Below are 27,090 nucleotides of genomic sequence, written 5' to 3'. Positions count from 1 at the left end.
CACTACATACCATGGTCAGAGTACTCAGGTGCTGGATTACACAGGGTGCAGGCACAGAGTCATTTGTGCTGGCTCCAGGCAGAGCCAGCTTGGACTAAGTACCCAAATAACCAGGCTCACATGGCAATTGTCCAGTTGGCTCAGGTGAGTATTAGCTCACTGACATCTCATCTCCATTTTACTGTACATTTTTATATTGTGATCTGCATATGCTTTTTATTATCTCTATTTGCTTTCCACAGCCACACAGTGTAATTGTCCTTCTCTGCTCTGTCTCCTTCCACCACAGATAAACAGGAGTCTCTTGCATCAGTTGAGTGGCATTTGCAAAGCAGTAGGGAATGGGGTTAAAGAAATCTCTGTAACATCTCCATGAAACAAGAATACTTAACTGAAATTGAGAACACCATTCAGTGAGCATTAATATGAACTTCAAGCAGTTCTTTGCTCCAATACTCAAATCAGCTTTGCTGTATCCTCTTTATAAGTCTATTCTCATATTCCCAATGCATGGAAGTCAGTGCAAAGATACTTCAGGCTTACAAAGAGTAGCCCAAACTGCTTCACAGTTACCATTCAGCATCTTGCCAAAAAGAAAAAACAAAACAAAACCGAAAGGGTCCTTTTGTTCTGGATGCCTCTGCCTGAGAAATGATTTGGATTTACAAGACCCTGTGTTGTGTTCTCTCTGAGCATGAACAGTTTGGAAGCAAAATGCCCTAAAACTAGGAAAATTATTAAAGGCTCTTTGGTAAACTGACAAATTCTATGCAACCAGCCCTGACAGCAAAACATTTCACCAGAAATTTCACAATTAAACTTTGGAATTGAGGAGTAATGCAAGTTCTCATTCACAAAGATACTATTAGGAATTTTCCTTTTAACAGTACATTCCAAAATGTAAATTGAAGATGAGTGTTAACAGGTGTATCATACAATAATTTTCCTGTCCTTGTAGGTAAATTATGTCTTAGACAAGCTATCCAACTAGGTCTTTTTTTTAGGATGCAATGAAACTATTGTTACCCTAAAGTTCATGCCCTTGTGCTTAATGTAACATGGATCTAAGCCACTTTTTGCCTCAGAAGCTGTCACACATCTTATCTGGGTCCAATCTGGAAAAAAAACCAAGGAACTTGTTACAGCAGCTTAAGACCTGTAACCCTGGCTGAACTCTGCACACAGGTGAAAGACCGCAATGAGAGAGCTCTCACATTTCCCACATATTTCACCACCGCCCCTGCAAAGTCAAATGTAAGATTGTGTAGATAACATCTCTTGGCTTGACCACTGAACAAAAGCAAACATGAACATGCAAACCTCACAACAGTTTTGTTTGTATTCAGATCAAATGAAAATTTCCACTAAATCCAAAATTAAATATACAAGTTTGAGCACTTAAAAAGAAAGAAAGGATGCACACACATACAGAAGTAGAAAGCACTAATCATTCCCTTTTAACCAATATCCTACTGCGTAGAGTATTTCCTTAGTCCTACTAAATTAAACCAATTATATGCCAGGAGAAATCTCACTGCTTGCATATCAGTTTTTCTAGGGTGGTGTAAAACTTAAGTCAGAGTTGCTAATTTTGCCATTATACATGCACTGGAGCAGACGTGTGAATAAAAATCTTCAGTCTCTCAGACAACATAAACACTTGCTGTCTTGCTCGATAAGTACCTTTCTTTTGTGTGACAGAGCTGCAGAACTGGAAAGATAACCCCAGCTCAGAATATCCCATCCTTGCAGTAACAGTCTGTTCATAGAAGCAAATGAAACTGGAAAATTTGCAACAGCAGAGGCATTAGCAAATGGTCATGAAAATGGATGTTTTATATTTATATGTTATTCATATAAATATTATAATTATATTTATATTATATTTCACATTTAAAGTATTTATATAATAAATATATTATATTTATACTTCTATATAAATAATATATTCTATGATTCTATATGGATATGGGATTTCTGCAGAGGAACTAAAGAAGCAACTGTCCGGGTTCCGGCCAGGACAGGGTTAATTTTTGCAGTAGCCAGGAGGGGCATGGCTAGGACATGGAGGTTATTCTATACTGCCTCATGTCATTGCTGGGGGAGGGAGGGATTTTCTTTCAGGGAGAAGGGATCCTTTCTGGGGTAGCGTGATGGAGGGAGCAATTGAGTATTGTCTATTGCCCTGGGGGGTTCCATGTGAGTTGTTCGCTTCTTTCTTGTACCCTCTGTCATTAATACTATTGCTGTTACTCTTAGTTTTCTTATGTCATTGCTGCTTCCAGCAAGTTGTTCTTATCTCAATCCATGATCCTCACCTTCCTTTTCTGTTTCAATTCTCCTCCATCCTGCCAAAGTGGGAGGAGAAGGGGGATGGGGGGAGCGAGTGGCAGCATGGTTTGGAGAGTCTCAGTAGGAGCACTAAGTGTCTTCTTTGTGGTGACCAGTGGCAGGACCCAAGGCAATGGCCTGAAGTTGTGTCAGGGGAGGTTTAGGTTGGATATCAGGAAACTGTTCTTCACCCAGAGGAAGAGGGTGGTTGGGCACTGGAACAGGATTGCCAAGGAAGTGGTCACAGCACCAAGCCTGACAGAGTACAAGAAGCATTTGGAGTTCAAGAAGCACGTGCTCTAAGGCACGTGGTATGACTCTTGGGGATGTTTTGTGCAGGGCTAAGAATTGGACTTGATCCTTGTGGGTCCCTTCCAGCTCAGCATTTTCTGTGATTTTGTAAATTGGAGAGTGCCACTCCTAAACCACAACGTGACTTAGATGCAAAACTGAGCAAACCAGTTTCCATCTGTCAGTGGTTAGGCCACGTGGTAAGGCACAGAAGGGAGTAGAGGTTAGTCTTTGCAGCTTTACAGAGACACAGCATTATTCCTATGTTCACTTCCTCTTCTGTCCTCAGAAAATGACTATTAGATATGTGGAAGTTTCACCACTCAACTCATCCTTCTTAACTCTCCATTTGGAAAAACCTCAGTCCCGGACCACCAGTTAAACTTGCAACACAACAAAGTAAGCCATATTCTCCTATTCAATCCCTAATCTACAATTATTCAAATGTCAGACCACCATTCAATAAGAACCAGATTTTTCATAGTTAAAACCGAACCCACCTATGCCCTTTGGTTCTTTCAACTGCCCTGAGGAACTGAAGGATAATTAGTACAACCAATACCAAGAGGAAAGCAAGCTATAAAATTCATCTGTATACAAAAGCTTCAAATCTTCCATATATAATAGGTGCATACAAGCATGAAGTAGTAATGACATTACAAGGTACATAAGTGTAAAACCACTCTACATTACAGGTTAGTATCATTTAGCCTTGCTAGAGTGTGCATTGTACTGTACATGGGGGAAAAAATAGGAAATTGTGTCTTCATTGCATGATTTATCTCCTCTTCAGACACCCATATTTGACCTCCTGTACTCGATTTGTTCCCTGAAGCACTGTGGTAGTAAGTTCTCCTGCAGTGGGAATGAAACAGACACGGTCTAATAACAAACTCTCTGAATAGTGAAAACTTTTCATGTATTTGAGGTGAGGCTGTGGCCCTGAGGCCATCCTATCCATCACAGAATATTGTGAAACTAAAAAAATTAGATTTAGACTGATGAAGAAAACCATTGTAGACTTTGCTTAATTTCTCCTCCTCCTTCTTCGCATACGTGAGAAATTCTGGGACAGAGATTATACTAACAAGGGCCAACACAGACATACAAATAACTTATGAAATGCAAAAAACAGGGGAGCAAAAAAAAGAAATGAAAGGACTTAATGAGCTGCAAAAGGTCTTATACTGTCAGCAGTCAGATTCAGCATGGCATTGATCAGGAAAAATACGTTCAGCTCTCTGCTCAGCAGCAGTCAGATATGTGGAAAAAAAAATCCCAGAGGATCAGAGAAGAAGCAAAGTTAATCAAAGCTAATGATAACACTGCCTGACAGTGAATGGGAGCACTTCTATAACAACATTCACCCCTTTGGACTAAAATGAACAATCTGTGTCACTTGGCAATAATCACCTGCTTGTGATGTGCTGTGTACACCCTGTGTAAGCAGGGAGAAGTCACAAAGCTTGATGGAGAAGAGGAGAACATCAATGGAAAATCTCAGCATTTCTTCTATTTCACTAATAATTTCAAACTGAAATCCAATTCTTTTTACATTGAAACGATTTTTTCTCAGTTTCAGATTAGAAAAAAAAATCAATCTAACTGGCTACCACATTATTATGGAATGCTGTCTCCGTACAATCCTAAACATCCACTGGTCAGATTATGTGACTAATACATCTGTTCTAGAACAGGCAGCACTTTCGAGTATTGAGGCCATGTTGCTGAGAACACAGCTGTGCTGGGCAGGACACATCTCAAGGATGAAGGACCACCACCTCCCTGAGATCTTGCTTTATGGTGAACTTGCCACCGGCTGCCGCAAGAGAGGAGCCCCGAAGAAAAGATACAAGGAAACAACATCTCAGCCTTGGTCATATTGATCACCATAACTGGTCTACTCTGGCCTCCAATCGGGAGGTCTGGAAACACACCATCTATAACGCTGCCGCTTCCTTTGAGAAGACGCAGGATCACTCTTGAGGAGAAAAGACAACGCAGAAAGAATCAGGTCTTGCCAATACCACCTAAGGAATCCTTCTGCTGTGCCTTTTGCAACTGGACGTGTCTATCTCATATTTGCCTTTTTAGCCACCAGCGCGTTTGTAGCAAATGTGGGTAGAGCCCTTCCCAAATCTTCACTCGCCAAGCCTAGCCATGATCTTGAAGCATTTGATTATTGTTTTGTGTGATGCTTGTGAAACTTCCCTTCCTTCCACAAAATGAGAACTTACGATACTGGAGAGACATACCCACCTCCCATCAGAAGCAGTATTTCATAGAATCATGGAAAGTTTGTAAATAAACTCATTTTCAGATTATCTTCAGCATATGAGCATTAAAAAGAGATATTCCTCATTCTGAACCACTTGCTTAACTTGGATCCACTTCCACGGAGTTGTTTGGCCAAAAGACATCTCCATAACAAGAAGCAGCCATCCTCAGTGGAGGGACACCCTGCCACTGGAAACGTGACATGAAGCATCATGCCTGCCACTCAGGATATGTGAAAGCCATGTGGCACTTCAGGAACCCTTACAATACTTCTGACCTTGCCCATTCCACCAAAAGGCACAGCATCAGATGCAGCATGAAAAGAGTTCGTGCAGCTGCATAGTTTGAACAGGTTGTCCCCTTATTTATCCCTGTACAGTCTCACAACAGCAAAACACATGCCCCTGCAGCCACAAAGACAAGCTATTGTAATTCTCTCCGTATTAAGTTTCCTCACAGGGTTTTCCTACCTCACACAATTAGTGTGGCATGCACCAGTATACTGGCCACAGGGACAGAGCTGCAGTGATCACATTACAGCCACCCATCACAGTGCCCTGCACTCAGACCAAAGAAAGCCTTCCGAAGCAAAGCATTGTACAGATTTGTTCACCACTGTTTGCAAAGTTATGCTTTCTTAAAATTGCCTCATCCTTGCATTTGAACCAGCACAAAGGAACGCTAAGTAAGTTTTCCTCCAGGGAAGCAAGTACCTTCCATGTAAGAAGCTCTGTGTGCCTTGGCAGGTCACAGTTGCCCAACACACAAGTGCTGCATGCTCAGTCAGCCCTCCAGTCTTCTGCCTTTCAAAGGGTTTAACTTGAACCACTGTGTCACATCAGGAGAACTTCAGAGCTATACCATTTCCCTTCAGCCTTACGCCTGGTAAAACCTTTCTTTCAATGCTTATACATCCTCCAATATGCAAATAGGTATCAGATCATCCAAAGCATAATCACCATTACTTTTGCATTTGTTGTGATTAGTTAGTTCAAGTGGGTCCAACAGTAAAGCAATTAGCATCCAAGGCACACAGCAGAAAGCACATTATCATCACAGAGAAATCAACAGGTAAGAATTGTCAACACAGCACCCCTTCACTTCTCTGAGGGACTCAGGTTGGAGTCCTTCAAAGGTAAAAGTTGAATGCTGCTCTGAGGTCTCATCTACATGAAGTTAAGTCACTTTCCCAGGCCTCAGGGAAAAGCCCAGCTTAAAGACCATGCCAACAGCTAAGCCTCCTGGCAATCTCTGCAGTACTTTCTAGCTCTGTTCAAATTAACAAGGAAATTAGTGCTACCTGAAGAGAGTAGTACACTGAAGCAATTGTCACCAAAGATACTACATCTATCTGTAGCCAGCATTTGTAGTTGAAACTACATTTTTCCTGCTTACCTGGACAGGTTTTCCCAGTGGAGAAGTATTTCCAAGCTGCTGAAAGGAACCACCAAAGTCTTCTATCCTCATTAGAGGCTGAACCACATTTGGAAAGAAGTTTTTTGTACAGCCCTCCTTCAAAGGTTCTTCACGCAGAGGGTGGTTGGGAACAGGCTCCCCAGAGAAGTGGTCACAGCACCAAGCCTGACAAAGTTCATGAAGCATTTGGATGATACTCTCAGGCACATAGTGTGACTCCTGGGGATGGTTCTGCGCAGGGCAAAGGGTTGGACTCCGTGATCCTTGTGGGTCCTTTCCAACTCAGGATATTCTGTGATTCTGTGATACTCTCAGAAACAGATGCCTGAGAAAAGCATTATCATACCTTCTCTCTTCAGCTTTAACTCAACAAATCATAGGTTTCAGTGCTGTTGAAGTGTAAAGCTTCAGGCTACTAAAGGAGATGTCCATCCTAGGCAGGTACCCAAACAAAGTGCTTACATACTATAGGAACAGATAAAGATCTCATAGTGAAAGTAGGGAAGTGGCTGGAAAAAGCAGCATGGGCTTCTCCTTCCTTGGGAAAAGTCAAGTCCATTCCTGAGATTGCCTTCTGTCAAGGACCCAGGTACACTTGGTGGAAAACACAAAGGATGAAGAAATTCAGTGTGTACCTCAAGGAGATTTAATCTTGAGGGAAAACAACCCATGGTCTGAGTTGAATGTTATAGAAAATACTATAGTAGGAATTACTTGAAACTCAAGAGAATGAACATCACTACAAACAGGCAAGCATGGTTATGACTCAACACAAACCGGTCTTCGAAGTCAACAACCCAACATGCCTACTCTCCTGCCTTGAGACCACCTTGACAGATGGAGCCCAAGTCATCAAACGTTCTTAAGAACTTTTGACAGAGCTGTATGGAACATGAAGATCATATCTGTGTATAGGTAAAGGAACAGACAATTGTGATTAATGAGGATATAAAAACTTGAGTGTTAAGTGTAAATACATTTTTAGCATGGAGTGTAAGTTGTAAGTGTTGGTGAGAGGAAACTTCAGGCATAAAAATGGAAAGAAGGAAAAAAGGAATGGGATGGGAGGATCAAATGTGCCTTCTATTGTTTGGCTTGTACACATGGGTTTTGCTTTTCCTATTAAACTATCATTATCTCTATCCATCTACTTGCCTTCCTTCTTTTTTCTCATCATTTTGCAGAAGTAGAGAGTGAGCAAGTAACTGGCTTAGTGGTTGTTGACCAATATCAACCTGCCACACCTGTATCACTTTATGCTGCTCTTTTCCAATCATATAACAAAAATCATTAGAGACAATAGCAGGTATGAAACTTAAAAAGGTATATACATGTATGTATGCATGTGCATATATGGACTAAAGCAACAGCACTAACTATTTTCCTGAGCAACACTTTGCACCAAACTTGCTCTCTCAAAATCTGGAGCTGAAGAAGCAATTTGAAAGTAATGGCTCTGGACCTGCCCCATATCCCTTACTGGTCCTTCTGCACAGTGCTCCCAGCGTGGAGAAGATGAAGGCTTGGCATGCTTGTACGGTATTAGGAGGGCTGTGCATTGCCACTGGCTAGGTTTGGTGCTGCTGCAGTGTCTACCTGCACCAACTGACAGCCCCTCATCACTTGTATCCTGGTGCCATCTCCATGCTTGGTCCTGCTCCAGCAGATGCTGTCCTGCATGCCTATGTGTGCACACTCACACATGCACATGCACAGGACCGATGTGAATGATGCTAACCTTGTGCCTGCAGATCTGTGAAACAGCAGGTAAGGTTAAGACCAAAAACCTTAGAGTCAAACATTACTGAATTCTCAATTTCATTGAGAACAGTTTATATGGTTGTTTCCAAAACCAGTGATATTTAATTTAGTCCATGATTCTTGCTAGTCTTTCTGTCCAAATAACAAAAGCAAATATGGTGTATTATGCCAAGATTCACATCTGTTATTGGTACGAATTCACTTATTACACAAAAAATATCCAACCGATTGAATTATAATCAGAATTTGAAACTTATCTTTAAATTTTCCTTGAAGACAGTTAAAGAGTAACTAAAAATTCATCACCGCAGGAGGAGATGCACATAGATGAAGAATTCAGATCTACATATTTTGCTAATCTACCATCCATTTGTTAGAGGATTATAGCATTATTCAATATTCTATAAAAAGTCTTGACCTGGTAGTCAAACAAAACAATCATATGTCGAATAATTAACATGCAGGATGTTTTCTGCATAAAATAAGCCATATCACTATACTAGTGCAGCTTCCCTAATGAAAGTAAGTTTTATCATAGACTGAATATTTTAAAATATTTTTAGGTCAGGAAAAGAGCACATAAATGCCTTAAAGAAAAACAGTAACATGAATCAGTACCTTCATTAGTTGCATGCAGACTGTATATCTTTCTAATTGCTAAAAAGTGTGACATAAGTAACTCAGTTGTAAATTCTCCAATGTGGAGAATTTTTTACATTTTTTACATTCATTGGAGGATACAGGACAAATTAGCAGCAATATGTCAGCAATCACTTTCAAAAAACAAATTCAACGATGATCTGGGGAAAAAAATCTACTATTTTAACACAAAAGTTACTATGTTTTTTAAACACAATTCTTCAAAAATGGGCAACTCAGGTAACACATTACGCAACAGAACCCTGGTTCTCCTCCTCTCTCCCCAGTCACCAAATACTGAGGAGAAGCTTTTGTTTAATTGTTAGTTACTGCCAAGTTGTTTACTGACCTCTTAAATTTTATATTACAGCATGCTGCTGTGGTAAAACTGAGCACAGATGAAATAGCTGCCTTAAAAAGCTCCTCCCCACCCACCCCTCATTGTATAAGGAGCACAGTTCATCAGAAGACTCTTAAATTCCATATTTTTAACATGAGGAACAGCTGCATTGGGCTAGAAATAAATTATAATGAGGCATGATACTCCACTTGAAGGGAAGTTACCTTCAAGTCCATCAACTTGCCAATTACAGTTGCAGAAAACATTTAAGACAGACTTGTAAGAGCTTGAAACAAAGAGGAAGCAAGGAAACCTCACTGACTCATTGCCAATTCTGCAGTTGATCTAACCTCCACACTTAGGGGTAACAACAGATAGGACTGGAGGGTCAGAACAACCTGTTACCATTTTTTCTTCTTGGAACAAAAACATGCCATAATGAAGATAGGAATGTCACCTTTTATCACTGATGAAGTCTGCCTACTTCTCATATATGCTGTCAAATGTTAGGAACATCTAAAATTCCCTTTGGTTGAGTGCCTCCCTGCTGCCAAACTAGATCGATCCACAGTGCTGCATCACAGAGCAGAAGCCTCTAACCTGAAAAACAGGAGTCACTATGCTTAAATACTTGATGGTTATTACTATTACTATTTTATGTCAAAACACTTGGTGTGATCTGTGCTTTATGTACAGGAGGAAATATTTAACACACTTGGGAATGGGCTTGGGCTCAGGCTAGTCAGCTTCACCTTAGTCCTGGGAAGTGATAGATCAACTGACTTTGGAAACCTTTTCCAAATGGACATAACCTCCTCAGACAAGCTGACAAAGTATGGATTAGATAAGTAAGCAGTGAGATAGATGGCAAACTGGTTGAGCTGCCAGTGCCAGAGGGTTATGATGAGTAGCACAAAGTCCAGCAGGAGGAAAGTTACTAGTAGTATATCCCATAGGCTTACACTGGAGCAAATACTGTTAACACCCTCATTAATAACCTGGATGATAAAACTGACCGTACTCTCAGCAAGGCTGTAGAAGATACAGAACTGGGAGGACTGAGTGATACACCAGATGGTATCAGTCTGTGCTATCCAGCAGGAATATGCTGCCATTCAGCAGGACTTGGACAGACAGACAGAGAGGAATCTCATTAACTTCAACAAGTGGGGGTATAAAGTCCTGTATCTGTGCAGGAATCATCTCAAACACCAGTACCCATGCTGGGAAAAAGTGTCTAGAAAACAGTTTTGCAGAGGACAATCTTGGGGTTGTGGTGAACCACAAGCTGACTGTGACCCAGCAGTGTACACTCATGGCAAAGAAGTCCAACAGCATCCTGTCCTACTTTAAGACCATTGCAATCAGGTCTGGTAATCTGCTCTTGCAAACTTTGCTTGAGCAGGGGGGTTGGACCATATGATCTCAAGAAGTTTCTTCCAACTTCAACCATTCTGTGAGGTTCTGTGTCAGTGGAGATCTAATTAGTATCAGTGTAAGTTTGCTAAATTATTTTAAACAATATCATAAGACAGACCTAGAGGTTTTATTCAAGGTTTAGGGCCAGACTGGGCAAATAAGATGACTCTAAGAACACCTTAGTATCAAATGTATCAAAATTAGAAGCAATTCACAGGGGTTACCTCCAATGAATGAACCAATTCAGACCACACTGAGGATAATTCAATGCTCGGTTCTGGAATAAGTAAGAGGGAATATTCAGTGTCTAATCAGTGGAACAACAACACTGTAGGCACAAAATCAAGACTAATATATCCCTTTCCAGAAATGTCTCCAAATAATTTATTTCTAACAACAGTAAAATACTGTGGCATCAGCACTATTTTGTTCTTCATAATCTAATGCTGGTTTGTCTTATATCCTGCAAGCACCAAAGCTACAATTTGTCAAGAAGTTTGTATTTATACACTGTTATACTCTCTAAAAGTATAGTGAACAACAGCAGCCCACTTCACACAACATCTGGCCTTAAACAGTGCATTAGGAAAAGGCAAAAAGGTACTGTGGAATTATTCAATTTACTAATGGAACACTGACTTAAGAAATTCAATCCAGGATAACGTTTTATTTGGTTTCAGCAGTACTCGCATTACTCCTTTACAAAATAGTAAGGGAATATGACTTTAAAGCTTCCTAAAATGGAGATTATTAGTAAAATAAAAATTTCCCTTCAAGAACTTTAGCAAGTGTCTTGTTTCTCAATTATAAACACAGAAGGGAACAGAAAGACAAGAAAATCTGGGAGATAACGTTGAAGACAACTGTTTAGCTTACCCAAAGGAATAAAAGAATTGTAATAAAACCATATGTGGACCTAAAGGTGCAGAATGAAAGAAAACAAAGTTGTACAAACTTTAATTTAAAAATATTAGCAGATACTTTCACATCTTCTAGGAATATTTTTAGTGGACCATGTTTTTTAGGAAGATGTTTAAATTAAATGAAAGAAGGATATGCTTGTGTTTGAAGATACAGCAGGACTAAGTTCCTCATCTATATTCTCATCTTACTGCTTTGAAAATCACATAATCTTTGTAGTAGAATTAATGGAAGGAAAAAAACCTCACCACTAAAAGAGTCTTAAACTAGCATTAGAATATTTCCTGTCTCCAAAATGTCATAGTCACATGTATTGCATTATTAAGAGTAATGGGCCAGAAATAACAAGCTGCATGCTTGTGATAGAGACAAGATGAGTTGTGTGCAAGTGCAGAACAGATCTTACAGGGGGAGTAGGTTTTAAACCTTCCTAAAGGTGGAACAAATTCTAAGCTTAAAACAAAGTCAATAATTTATACTATCGAGTACAAAACATGATTGAAACAGCATCTGTATTCTAGATCTCATCCTGGGAGATCTAATCAAAATTAGTATTGAACAGTGAAGATTTTATCAATTGACTCTCATGATGAAAACAGAAAAAGAAAAAATTCTATTACACTCTTAGTTGTGCATATATGAATCTAGAGTAACAGTTGACACTGATGTTATTTTGTACATTCAAGGCTTAACAGGGAGTACAATGGGAAAACAGAATGTGAGGACGTTCCTATACCTTTGATAGATTTTGTAGTTAAAAGGTGCTTTATTACTAGGCTGCAGATGGACAGACAGGAACAGCTATTTCACAGTGTTAGAAGATTTAATAGCTATGTGCTAACACTTGTTACATTTATCTCAGAAGTTGCCCGGGAAATATATTATAATAATGCCGGAAGGGAAGTGAGAAAAAGATGGCAATTGTTTTCTTGGTGCTTCAAAATGGGAAGGAAAATAGAAATGTGTGAAAACTCTATTGGGTCCCTGAAGTATGCTATATAGTACCTGCTAAAAAAATAAAACCAAAAGAAACCCAAAATACTCACCTCCTCATCCCCAAATGCAAACTGTCTGCATACTTTGTGAGAATTTCTCTGTTAACTATGATTGAAATGGATGTCTTTGTTTCTGCTTACGTTTTCTTTCAGGATCTTTTGAGGAAATTGTAGTATATTTTAACATGTTATTTCCGATGTCACAAACTGCTCATTGAAAGGCAAAGACTATGGCAGGGTGGATGCAACTTACACCTCCAAAAAGTAATTTCTTCCTTCACTGAGGATTCTCATTTCCTCAGGGGAGGGAAACTGGCAGTGGTTAGTTTGATAAAGGCCCCAGAATGTCTCTTTGGACTAAACAAACTGAAAGCCTGCTCTTATACAAGGTCTGCCTTGCTTTAGGTTTGCTCACTAGCATTGAACCAGTCATTCACAATTATGACCTAAGTAATATTTGAACCATATGTTTATATTTCAGAAACACAGGATGAACATTTTCAATAAGCCTTGCTACTAGGAATGAGGCTAAGTTACAACCAATTTGGAAATTTCCACTTGTAACCATTTCTGTTGATACATCACAGCATTTAGAGATCCTAATCACAGGCCTGGACCCCATCATATTTGATGCTGTACAAACATGACACGAAGTCATCTTTTGTAGCTGAGAGAAATTTACATTTCCAGTTTTAAGAGCAAAAGGTGGCTCTAGGTGCTATAACAGAGCAACAGAGGTATCAGTGCTTGTCGTCTTCCCAGCAAAGCAACCTCAGTCTTTGTTTGTTTGGCAAAGACTGTAATTTAAGATGCATTTCTAAAAATTGCATTTTTAAATTAAAAATTGATATGGGGCCAGACCATAAAATATAGAGGGACTTTTAATACAACAATATTTAGGAACTAAAATTCTCATGGTCATTAGGGTCACCTGGTATTGATAGAAAAGAATTCTTTTACATTAACAATGGTATGCTGTATTTAATGCAATGGAAGCTTTGTACTAGCTTTCCACTGCCTGGTACATAGCCTTTCTCAAGACATCACCCCTTCCAGTGCACTGACAAAAAATGAGAACTATGGCTCCTGCAGTGATGGTCACAGAGCTTCTAAAGGAACAGGAGAGAATTACAGCTTTTGTTTGCCGCGATATGGTTTTGGTTGACGTAGACAAAGACACATGCAGGTCGTGAACCTCCAGAAAACACATTTTACCTGTACTAACAGCAACATATGCACCATTTAAGGATTTGCATGGCTCAAAAATCCACATGTATACACTAGGCTGCATTAGCCTTCAAAAGTCTGAAATTAGTTTTTTATTGTCTCATAAGTTGAAGGATATTTTGGAGTTAAACACACTCTCCAGCAACAACCAGACTACTATGTTCTGCGTTACATAGAACTGGACAAATTCTCCACAGAGAGGTACAGAACAGCTGCAAAGTGTAGTCTTGCATGGTAGTGAGGAACAGAAGGTGAAGGCTGAAAAATATTTTGTTCATGCATCTAACATATATATTTAACTCTGAAAAAAAGAATAGAAAAACTTCTGTTCTTAGATACTACAATAGTATATGTACAACTAAGAAAAATGAGTAGTCGAAAATACACATCTACAGAGATTAAAGGCTGAGGATTCAGTTAAAACAAAGCAAATGAGACATGTACTAGTCTGACAGAGGAAAAGTTCACAAATTCTTTTGTAGTGCCCTGGCTAGATACAACTCCATTTTCACCACCTGGATCTCTGTTTCCTCTGCACCCCTTCCTACCACACAGAGTATCCCAGTCCACTCATCAAGTAAAAAAAATAAGAAGTTGGAACTTTCTCCTTCAGATTCCTGTTTTCTAAATCCTTCCCTTACTCTTACCATATTGGTCTCATACTAGCCTTGTCAGAGGCTTTGCCTGTAGCATCCACTAAGAGCACTCCTGTAACCCAGCACAGTTGAAAGAAACAGCGGGTATACAGTCTAAAACAACCCCCTGTCCTGAAATCTGACACCAAAACTCCTCCCATATTGGCTCTTGTATCAGCTACTGCAGATGCCATGAAGAAGGAGAAGAAGGCACTGTAGGAGATCCAAGGTACTGGGTCATATGGGTCAATCTTTCAATATCAAATATAGTATTATATAGACCACACTACCGTAAAAATAATTCTTCAGTTCTATAACCATAGCAGCAACTGCAAGGATAAAGAAGTACAGAAATTCTGGAGTGACATGAAAAGGCTCTGGCATCTGCTTCTCAATGGGAACACAGACTCCGGATGGCATCAGCTCTGAACCCACAAAAGAGCAATTGTACAGTGAAGCTCATGCACGCCAAGTCAAACAGCAGAATGACTTGTGAGTAAGGATGACTCAGGAATAAAATTGGTTTTGTCCATTCATAAGCCATCAAGGTGATACTTAGACATCTTATTGGCAGATGTAAATTAGATGAAAGTTATTATTATTTCAGAAAGTGCAATTCTGCCATGAAAATAAACATATCAATATTTCAAAACCTATAAAGTGGTAAGACACAAAATCTGTACACTTCATTTTCTACCTTGACAGACAAATCTATCAGTGGGACTTCCAGTTACATTGGATGGTGTGAGCAAGACAAAATACCTAATCCTAAACTCCCTCAACATCCTCCATGGAATTTCATTCTTTTTACACTTCATAGTAATAACAGCATTTCCATTCATTTCGAATGCACCTACCACAGAACACAATTATCTGCCCCACCCTCCGCCGCAGACCATCAGCCATTATCTGCCACAGACCATCAGCTCATCCAAAGGCTTAGGACTGTCTCAGTTGCATTTACTCCTCTTATCCATCTCTTCTCTCTGTGTAAGAGCAGCTCTGAACAAATGCTGTCTGCAAAGGGAGGAACCCCTTTACCCAGTCAAGTGGAAAGTGTCTCCCAGCCTGAACTGCCCTCCAGCCCTGAAGGACTAATATTTCTTGAATTAAGTCATTCCTCTAGGTGAGGAATTCCACTTTGGGCAGGGGAAGAGTGGCAGGCTAGACAAATTTTTAAGTACAAGTAGACTCAGTAGCTCTTATGATCCCACTGACCACCTGTATGTGTGTTGGAGAAGTCACTTTTTGATAGCCTTGTACTAGCTTTGAGCGTGTTTCCTGAAATACTACTTACAAGGCTTGCAGACAGCTGCGAAGCATTTCCAAACAGACTGTTACAAATAATTCTGAATAACTATCATTCAGCAAGACTTTACAGACATTGTTGCCTCCTTAGGAAAAAGATTGACTGAGAACACTAAATCAATACAAGTCCAAGCTTATCCTTGGCTTCAGTGTGAGACTCAAACCTGGGCTTGAAGCATTTTGAACACCTTTATATTTCCTTCAAGGCCTGTGTAGCACTGACCAACCTTGAAAATTCTTAATCTGCTCTAGGTCCTTGATAATATTACTTGAATATTATCTAGTGGGCTATATAGCAAAAAGCATTTTTTTACTAAAAACATTAAAAAGAAGGTTTTACACTGAGGTCTTCCATCTACCTTCCCATTCCTTGACAGCAGCCAAATCCCTCTGTCCTGTCTAAAATCCAACAACTTTAAGTTGTTAGATGTCAGAAAAAATACTCCCAGACTTTGTTTGAGAAACTCCTGCTTTGCCAACATTCAAGTCTTGGAGGGAGTTGCAAGACTCAGAGCAGAATCAGTCCTCCATATTTACTATTTCAGAAGCATATTGAAAATAAATCACTTTTGTACAAGTAGGTCTGTAGCAGGTCTTAGTTTTTCTCTTTGGCATTTGACATCATACATTAAGAACTGAGAAGCAGTAACATTGTATTCTAGCATGTTCCCATTATAAACAGAAGTACATAGACTCATAGAAAGTAACAGGAATTACCACTATAAACCAGGAGCTAATCTGTCAGTCAAAACAAGTAGGATTATTCTGATGAAGTACAAAAATTATCATCAACGCAAGTCACCTTAGGCTTCGATGGTTCTCAGAGATTTAGGGTGCAATTCCTTTCATCCAAAATTGGATGCCTAAAATAGGTCAGATTAATCTCAACCAAGACCTACCTGTTTCTCTCTAGTGACTATACAGACAGCCCAAGGTGGCTAGTTCTGACACAGGTATACAGAGAAAGGGGAGATTCATCTTATTCAAGAAGTCTACAAGTTACCAATAAGGTCTCTCTCCATAGGAGAGCCAAGATTTATCAATAAATGTTTTTACATTAGGAAGCATCAATTCTGTAGAAACTGGTGGAAAAGTGATTTGAAATACAGAGTGATTATAGCTTTACACATTCTAGAACAAAAACAATTTAAAAAATGGAGAAAGTAGACTAAACACCTAATTGAAAGGGCCAAACAACAAAACCTACCTTCCCCACCTCACTTATCTGAAAAGACATAAAAAGGCCTTAGTTTGTCAACTGTCACAAAAATAAAACCTGAGGAAATCTCACATGCAACAAAGAAGTGAAACAATTTAAGCTAAAGGACAACACCAGCAGTAAAATAACAACAACAACGAAACAAAATAAAAAAAAAAAACTAACCAAAATAAACTGGCTTTGAACTTGCCTTAATGAAAAAATTAGTCTTCAATTTTCACAGGAGCTCAACTGGGGAACAGCCAGCCTATAACAGGGCGAAGAGCCAAACTGAAGATAGACTATAACAACCTTCTCAGAGATTTATATACTACAGCAGCTGTGATGGAAAGAGGAAAGACAGGATTACTCAGCAAGTCCCTTCCAATCCTATGCTCCTAATTTCAGTTTCTACTAAATAGCAGAGGTCAAGATGATCAAAGAGCAAAACAGCACCAGTGTTCAGGTAATTCAAGATACAACTTCAAATCTCTCCTCTTCTTACCCCATCTCATCAGCATCACAACTCCCTCTGCCTTCATCTGACCCTAAGCCTCTAGTACCAGATAGAATAAGCAGGCCTATTGTTTTCTTCAATTAAATCACCTCTGTCCTGATAGTGAAAACTTAAAAAGACAGCTTCCAATCCCTCTTCCTTCATTACCACTGAGAGAATAGAATACTCTACAGTTACACGTAGAAAATAACTTTAATTCACCCCAGCAGTACCTTTATTCATGCACTATATGATATTGCATTTCAAACTTGAAGGATAACCCAGACAAACAACACCAATAAAACACGTCCTTTAGGAAACTATATATTATTATACATACTTTTGGTAACTAACCATTAGATATAATGTAGAAGACACACCCTATTTTCATTTGCAATGCAGATTTATCTCACCAGAAGAGTTTTCTTGTCTTACTCCAGCAGAGCTCCACAGCATAAATGAGCCCTAGTGCTAGCTGGTAGGCACCAGATAAGAACTGACTGTAATGAGAAGAGACCTTTAACCTGGGCCATAAAGGAAGGTTCTTGTTCTCTTTGGATGGATAATTGAATATCAGAATAAAGAAAGCAAAACAGCAGCACCTGTGAAGGTGGCACTGACATTCAGAAAAATCAGTAGAAAGTTTCTAGGCAAGACTGGGTACTTTATGAGAGTATATGTTACCTAAGTAAAATATAAATATAAACCAGCTGCAATCTCTGCACTGAGGTGTGAACTACTGTAAGAGTGGAAATACTTACAAAAATGTTTTAGAAAGAAAAAAAAAAAATGGATGAACATTCGTATAGCAACATTTTTTTGAAAAAAACACAAACCTCAAACCAACTACCCTATCTGAAGAGTGAATAGCACCCAGAAGCATGCCTAATTTTCAGAACCAGTGTGGTTAACTCAGGAGAGAGATGCCATGCCAGTCCTCCTCCTGTTGGTACTCCCAGTTGCACTGCTTTACACTACATTCAAGAGAGAAGAGGCAGGGACTTGAGGCACCTGAGGCTGCAGAAACCCACTCATTAGGCAGATGCATATGCAAGGGTTGCTGGTAACAGTTGGTAGAAGATGTCCTGTGTGGCAAAATGCAGTAAATAGCTCAGTACTCTCTGGCAGGGAAGAAGGGAATATGATGGGATCAGGGAAATGTGGATGGCTGCTGATGGGGGCAGGGGAGTTTTGTGTAGTGTGTGGCGTTAAAGTGGTGGATGCTCTAAGGGGATGTGTTTATGTAGTGTAGCTAAAGATCATTAGAAGTCCTATTTAGGCTTGATTAAAGGAAAAGTTTCTTCAGGCAGTTACTGATGGAAAAAGTCATTATCAAGGGAGTAGGAAGTGACTTTGGACAGCAATCATATCCTCTAACTATTTTTGGTGAACCCAGATTGATTTTGATGACCAAAGTCACATTATTTTTGGTTAAACTCTATGCCAGGAAAACCACAATGATTTAACATTTGTTGTAGCTTTGACTTAGTGCCCCTGTGAGAAGATGGTGGAGGACAATTTGTGTGAGTTGTAATTGCAGGGGGAGTGTATTTGGATAACTAACCTTTCACCTGACTAAGCACTAAGAGACTCGAGGGGGCAAGTCACTGAACCTAGGCAACTTACTGAAAAAGAAAAGAAAAATAGGAGACAAAGCTGAGTGGCTTTATACGACCCACTCACAGCTTGAAACTAGTCCAGAGCTCAAAGAAGACTGTACTGACATCAAGGGAACCTCATTATGAAGAAAGAACATGGTGTTATAAATAGGAAAGGATAAGTAAAACATCCCCTCCAAAATGCTGCTGACCCTGGTGAGAAGGTATATAGTGACTATATAGGTTATTTCTGAACAAATGATTTTTCAAAATTGCACATTTAATGTTTTCTGAGATGCTAAAAAGAATCATTGCTGCTCTTAGCCAAGCTCTTCCCCGCTAATTGCAATACAGCTGTTATTAGCCAATTCCCCTGGCCTCTCCAGCTTCCAGAGTAATTTGAAACTCTGATAATATTTTTCTTTTTTTTTTTTTTTCTGTAGAAAAAATCAAAAGCATTTACTTTCTGACAGCATGACACAGGCTACAGACAGCCTGACGCCAAAGCTTTCTGCAAATCAATATGTTTAATGCATTTGAAGTCAGTAAAATCTCCCAGGTTATTCCAGGATTGTTTGAGGAAAAAACAAAAGGCTAGGGAACTGTGTAGATATGGATTTAATATTCAATTTTTTACTTAATTAACAGAAATCCATTTAAGTTACTTTGGGTTCCAATTTAGAGTATTTTTCTCAAAAACTTTTTGGTAAGCATGGAGAAAAATTTAATATGGAGTCAGATACACTGAAACACAGGTTGGTGTGAGATTTGTTTATTTGCATACAGACAAAACAGTGAATAAATCCCAAAGATTGCAAGAACAAAGATATTATCAGTCCCACCACACCAATTTTCTTTCTTCCCATCTCCCAAATAACTTTTTTTCACTTGAATATTGCTTTAGTCACTCTGCTCTTTCCCACAGGCTTTCCTCATTTACTTAAGATACTTCTCATTTTCCTTAATCTTCAATTTTTATTGCTTGAAAGCATCTTTTCTGCCTATATATAAAGTTTACTGACTCTTAAATACAACGACCAGAGGCAATCACACAAGTGAGGAAACCAGTCATTCTACTCTCAAGCCCACCGGAATTGTTTTTCTTCCATTCAGCCTCAAAAATTCCCCAGGGACTCCCATTTACCATACCTACTTCCTACCTCCCACTCCACAAAAATGTGTAACAAGATAAAAGGAATAAGCCTCACTAAAAAAACTGCCATACTTTCTAGTCTCAATTCATCTCTCAAACCCATCAAAAACCATTATCATATATCTAAAACATGATTACAGCCTATCCTGTAAAACTTTATAATACCATAGAGCAATTTGCTGTCAATCTTTAAAAGATACTACATATGGTACACCAAGTTCACTATATGTCATGCAAAGTAGAAGCATTTTTGTTGCTTATAATTGGAAGTGCAGCTTAATAAACTTCAGTTCTATGTACAACATTGGGCTGCCAAAATATATAATATCACAGTGAATCTTTTTCCCCCTTAACACAATATTAACTATGCTGCTTAAACACACACTGCTTTAGATGCAAATATTAATAATTTCATTCTAATATTTCAAAAAGAATGAATGCAATTATTTCATCAAAGTAGATGCAGGGGCAGGTAAGCAAGAAGAGGTAACTGTTAGTAGTTTGTGGAAAATAAATTTAGTCTTTCAGTCAGTATGGAATTGGTGGTTAGAAAGAATAATGTTGCCTTTCTTTTACATCAGAAGGTGTGTGATGAAGTTCCAGAACCCTCATGCTTCTTTTCTGAATACTGGCAGTCCAGATTAACCCAATAATATTTGCAATAATTTTTATAGGGTTTTTATTGAAAATCTAGAAAGTGATATTCAAGGTACATCATACAATTGTCAAAGTTACCATGGCTTATTTCTCTCTCTGAGTGTATCCTTTCTGCTAAAAAGCTTCATCCTGGTGCACTGTAGCGCTACAAGAAAGTAGGGTCCCTGACATGAATTCCAGAACAGTCTGACTGCATCAGCTCTTGGGAATGGCATTTTTTTCAGAAAACATGCATTTTAGAAAACAAGTACCATTTCCTCCTTTGTGTCTCCTCTTTCTTGTGATCTAGAGAAAGCAGATTTTGGCAATGTTTTCTGAAGAAACAGCTGTAATGTCACATAACAGCTCCATGCTAAAAAAAGGCAAAAAGATGTACATTGAGACTAAAAAGGACCTTTTTTACCTCAACAGAACTCCAATCTGAGCAGCAAAGTTTGTTTTAAACTAGCATTCTCAGGGATCTCAACCGTAATTTTTGCATCCTACACTACAGACCTCAAACTTTGCAGATAGCTTCTCAGTCCATGAAAATATCCATTCTATCTCTTAAGTTTAAATATGGCATATGTAACACTGTAGCATCTAGAAAATCCAAAAAACATGGCTATAAACTCTTCAGAAGGAATAGGCAAAGAAGTAGAGGTGGTGGAGTAGCCCTGTATGATAGGGAGTGTCTAGAGCTTAATAATGGTGACTATAGGGCTGAATGTTTATGGGTAAGAATCAGTGGAAGGCCAACAGGGCTGATATCCTGGGGGGATTCTGCTGTAGGCCACCCAACCAAGATGAAGAGGCTGATGAAATATTCCTCCCCAGGGACAGGACCCTGCACTTGCCTTGGTTGAACCTCACTAGATTTCTCTCTGCCCAATTGTCCAGCCTATCAAGGTCCCACTGAATGGCAGCACAGCCTTCAGGGAGATTAGCCACTCCCCCCAGTTTTGTATCATCAGCATAAGATGGTAAAACACAGTACTTGTGTAGGCCTAGATTTGTTGCATATATTTAATTATTATTCTGAAGAAGAGATAATAACCAAGCACTAATTAAATCAGTGAGATCTAAAGAAAGCTGTTATGAAATTTTGAGTGACCTCTGATTCAAATGTAGTCTGTGATGGCAGGGAAAATGCCAGGCTGCCAATTAAAGGTCTGGTGATTGAGTAGATTAGCAGGAACTTCTCAAGTTGATTGCTAGATCTTAAACTAGCTATTATAACTCCAGGAAAAATTACAAGTTTCATGTGAACAAGTCTTTCCCTAAAACAAACACACACTTGCTCAAAAAAGCAGCAATATCAGTCTCAAAAAATATTAAGAAAGGCACTACTCGAGTTATGACTTTTTATAACTTCCTGGAACAGCATTTTCTTGCTGGTTGCTACCTTAAAATAAACAAAAAAGGAGAGAAACAACAAAAAAGAAACAATAGCTGAAAAATATTAGGGCAATGAAAAACTTGCTCAAAGACAAAGAGATATACTAAACTTTTCTACATAACTATTTCTCAAGAAAATTTATTTTTATGCTTTTTATTCAGCTACAATTCTGTAAAGATATCGCAGAAGTTTCTACTGTAATTGCTGCAGAGGATTAAAAGAAATGGCCCCAGTATTTTCAGTGAGACAAAGAATATGAAGAATCACAATAATATTATAGAATAGTATGGAGAATGTAAATTACAATACCTTCAACAGAGCATAATTAAATTTTGTTAAACATTGCTGTGAAGTGTATCTACTAGTCATGTTTAGGTTAAAACAGTGAAGACGACAACATATTTTTTCTGCTCAGGTTAACAGCTCTAGGTGAAGTTAATATGAGTGTGAATTCAAACTCCTAACCAGAAATAAAACCCAAGCTATTTCATCCTGCAATATTCTGGAAAAGAACAACACTTCTTGTGCGAAATCACTTGAATAGGAGAATCTTAGTGCCATATGTTGGTGAGAGAATAAATCTTATTTCTTTAAGTGGGTTCTTAATCAAGGGGAATTTTGGAGCACATAAAAATTTACATGTCTAAATATGAAAACTTTCATCAGAAAACTGAGTTCTCGCTCTTCCTTTGAAGTCCCACAAACAGCTCCACCTCAGCAACAAGGTGTTCATCTCAAGTTCAGGAGCCCATGTGACAGTGAAACAACACCTAAGTTACAAAACATCAGATCTGCTCAGGCTTGTTGTGCAGATGGAAGAAGTAATATCCTGTACTACGTGAGCATAACCCGGAACACTCACACTTGAGTGTGAGGGATCTCATTTCCAGGCTCTCCCCACCCTGAGGAAGCGTAGACACCCCATTTCCAGCAGAACTACAAGCTAGTCCGGAAAACAGGAGTTGGAACTGTTCCACTAGGCATACTACAGCCCTGCCAGAGCAAAGTTGCAAATTTCATGTAGCTGCAAGAAAGCCTTGCAAGAGGATAGCACAGCCCAGTGGCTGGGCAACTTAGAAAGGGAGGGAAGAGCCATCAATTCATGCAAACAGTGAGGTCCCACATATCTGTCAGGCAGCTATGGTGACCACAAAGCCTGATGAGTCCTTTTAAAAAATCCTGCTATGGGGACCTACCTCTGGAGAAGAGCCTGCACGCCACAGCCTGTAGGCACTGGACTCTGCTCAGGCTTGGCTATGGGCTATTTCAAGGCTGTTTCTGCTGCGTTTGCATGTTTCCACCCAATTCTGGCATGCGCTACAGAGGGAGATTGTGTGTCTCAGCCCCATGTCTTTATTGAGCCTTTCTGGGACTGGCTACTGAAGACACCTGTTTCAGCCCTAAATATGACAGCAGAGAAGCACAGAGGCTACATCCTGCCCTTTGTTCTTACAAGTAAAGCATTTCTGGCCCAACATTGTAAACACGTCACAATTCCCCCACCAACTGCAGTGGGAAGTGTATTGCATCTTCTATGCATTGATTTAACTCTCCTCTGTATTTGCTTCTGAGAACAAAAGTGTTGTCCTTGAGATAAATTTCCTTATCATAATAATACAGACACTAAAAACAATGAAGGAAAGAAAAACACTAGGAAAAAAAAGTGTATTATTTAAACAAAATAATAAACCATAAATCACTACAGTGACAGGATTAAATGCAAAACCTTTAATTATACATTTAATCATTTGCCACCCTCTTATTTTCCTTGCAGTAACGTTCAAGAAGCGTCAATAAGATTTTAATTTGAGGGTGATTTTACTTTATTTTATATGCGAATTGAAAATGCAATACACATAGAAATGGTTTTAAGAATAAAAATAATACTAACTTTAATCTTCAACTATGTCGACATCTTATTGAACACCTTTATTTCTCTCAGTCACAATGATCCTCATTTAATGATACCCCTGTGTCAAAACACATCAAGCCCATACCCTTTGCACAGATATTATATAAAATAAAGTAGAACTAAGGGGCAAATAAGTGGTGGCTTAGAAAGTACAATACTGTATTAAAATAAGAGAGTGTAATTCCACTGCTGAAGGAGACACCAAGTTATTTGTGAAGTATGGACAAACCTATAACCCCAGGTTGTATCTGCACCGCTGCCTTTTCCACAGGGAGGCAAGAAGCAGCTGCTAGAACAGAAAAGTGTCTCCTCAGCATATGAACACCTTCTCCTATTGATTCCAGAGTCCAGCAACAGAGAACAGAGCTGGTTGTTGATGTTGCTGTTGGGATCAGAGTGGCCAAGGGAATTACCCAATTTCTGTAAAAATTCTGTACACTAAATTCTGAATACTTACTGAAAATAAAAAAAAAAAAAAAAAAAAAAAAAAAAAAAAAAAGGGCAAAAATAGCATAATTGCCCTTCTTCTGACTGGAGCATAAAGCAAAGTCCAGACAGCTTTTGCATTCAGACAGATCCCCCTCAAAGAATACGGAGTAGGAAAGAGTCAAAATATTGCTTATATGCTAAGAAAAAAACATTTGATACTAAACACATCAAATAATAGCAATTGTAAAGGTACTATTGTTTTGTTAGGTATTTCTTTCCCTATCAGAGAGCAGTTGACAGGAAAGTGCTTGTCCTCTGGAGTACCTTTTGTTTTGTTTACCTTTTGTTTTGTTTGCTTTATTGTGTTGAAGGCTTTGGCCAGTTGTCTTACAATTCCTAGTCAGGGTGGACTTTCACACAGTTAAAACTGTAACTCAGGTACTCTACATCTTCCTTTACAAAAGAAGTGTCCACTGGGCCTGGGGTGCAGGAAAGATGGGTTTGATGTGCTCATGCTTTTTGCCCCAGCAGAGCGGTCAGAAGCATACAGGGCCTTGCCAATGTTTAGGGTGCAGAAATGGGCAGGACCAAATACAGCGGGGAAACAACAACTATCCCAATGGAGGAGGGCAACATTTTTATTATGTCTCTTGTAGAGGCACAAACCACCAGACAGAGGAATCTCAGGTAATCTTCAAGTTTTGTTTGGATTTTCTGCCATATTAGTCATCTGTTTCAATTTGCATCAACTTTTTGAAAAATAAGTCATCCTTTGTACATGGGACTCTTGATTCTCTTGAATTGGCTTGTTGCTACTTGACAGAACCCCTGGCTCACTGCTGTGAACTGGAGGAAATTCTCCAGAACCTGCTGCAGTCTCTTCTTCTACCACCTTTTGGAATAGGCAAACCCAGTGAGAAAAGGGGATAATTTAATTAGGTTCTGACTATCACATAAAGCTACTACATGCTTGCTTCTCAGCTAGGTAATTTTTTCCATTGTGTTTTGTAAGCAATAAAAAGTTGCCTGGGGAAAGCAGAGAACACAGGCCCACATCTGTAGGAATTTAAGTACAGTCAGCACTGGGAAAATGAGTTTTCTTCCTTTCTTTCCTCTCTTGGATCTCTTTTTGAATCATGAGGAGTTTGGACTCCTTCAGTAATAGTTAGACATTTTTGTTTCACCCACGCAATTTGAAAAAAGCCCTAACAGCACAGTGTGCATTAAAAAACCCTACTACACAGAACTGCCTATTTATTAAATCCCTGTTCAAGGCTTAACCTGAAAATATAGGAGGTGTCTGGCTTAGTGCTTCTGAATGCATGTGGGGCATCAGAGTCCTGGAAACATGAGACATTTTGATCATCTTGTTCTCAATAATTACTGGATAAGAAATTTCTGAGCCAACGCTTAAAGCAGGCTCAGTCATTTTGTACCTGACAACAAATGACTGAGATGACAGGACATTTACTCACCCTGCCAGCAAGATGATATGTAGGTCTTTGGAGTTTTTCTGTCTTCCCCTTCTCTAGTCCAGTCATGCATCAGGTTCCTTAGAGATACAGGACAGCCAAGTGAATTTATGTTTCTTGCTCTGTGTGTAAGATGGTTACCTGTGACAGAGAGGACATAGAGACCAAATGTGGCATATGAAAGCACTGGAACAAACATTTCCAATCATACTGTAATTCAAGCAGTTCCTACCTCCTGCCTTCAATAGTAGCCAATATGGAGGAGTAAAAACCCCAAGAGTTGGTTTACAAATAAGCAGCCTGGGGGGATTGTTGTTTAGTAAGGGCCAGAACCTTTTATGCTGACCTATTTAGTTGTAAAGAAATAATATGTGTGAGGAGAGTTTTCAGTGGTTTACTCAATTAATTCCATTAGTTAACAGAGTTTAAAAAAACCCCAACTTATTATCCCAACTTTGTTTTAACTTTGTTAACTAGTGGATAATAAGTTGGGGTTTTGTTTGTCAATGTTAAATGCATTTACTTTTAGTTTCTATCCCACTGTTCAGATATTACAGCAATGGCCAAGATCCTTTCTGAAATATTCATTTAACCTCACCATTCTACACATAATCTCTTCCCTGTACCATCTCTAAACTATCTTTTCTACTTGTTTTTCACTCCAGAAAGTTTTCCTTAAAGATTATTTGCATTTTTTTGTGGAATACCTATAGACTTTTCCCCTTTAAGGACAAACTGGTCCGACCTAATATATCTCAAAATTGTGACCAATCATTTCTGTTTCCTTCTTTTGCTTCCAGTACCACCAAGTGAGTTGAGGGAGACCAGTTCAAAGTTAAGTTTGATAATCGTCTATGGCACTTTTCTGCTCCATTTCCTTCAGAAATACTATGCATCTGGTAAAGAAGCAGAAGAGGAGAATTTGGAACACATGCACAGATGATATCCTCTATGGCCACTGGGCTGCGATAGGCCAAGGGGAAAAAAGCAAAGGCGCCAACTCCCAAACATGCTGCACTTAAGAATATTATAAAAAAACTGAAATGGGCAAATTGTCTAACTTTGTAGATCTCCCCTGAATAACTTTTCTGTTTTGCCAACTGAATAGCCAAAATAGGAATAATTCAGAAAAAAAAAGAAACCAAGAATAGATTATTATTTTAATTGTCTCACAAAGTCTCAAATACAAAGGACTTTCACTAGGGTTTACTTTGGAGGTAACATTGGAAACTTCTCT

General features: G+C 39.0%; 1 long non-coding RNA gene across 1 annotated transcript in view; it reads right to left on the bottom strand.

The window, feature by feature from the left end:
• The window catches only part of LOC114000482, a 321,816-nt gene that overhangs the window by 191,348 nt on the left and 103,378 nt on the right, over positions 1 to 27,090 (bottom strand). Inside the window, exon 2 of the long non-coding RNA XR_005564532.1 lies at positions 25,857 to 25,994. This is a non-coding gene — a long non-coding RNA (uncharacterized LOC114000482). The remainder of the gene's footprint in view (positions 1 to 25,856; positions 25,995 to 27,090) is intronic.

Source organism: Pipra filicauda, unplaced genomic scaffold, assembly GCF_003945595.2.
Source record: "Pipra filicauda isolate LSUMZ 115617 unplaced genomic scaffold, ASM394559v2 scaffold331_size1881853_pilon, whole genome shotgun sequence".
Taxonomy (NCBI): domain Eukaryota; kingdom Metazoa; phylum Chordata; class Aves; order Passeriformes; family Pipridae; genus Pipra; species Pipra filicauda.
Note: the sequence above shows the minus strand (reverse complement) of the source record. Positions and strands in the feature narration are given on the sequence as shown.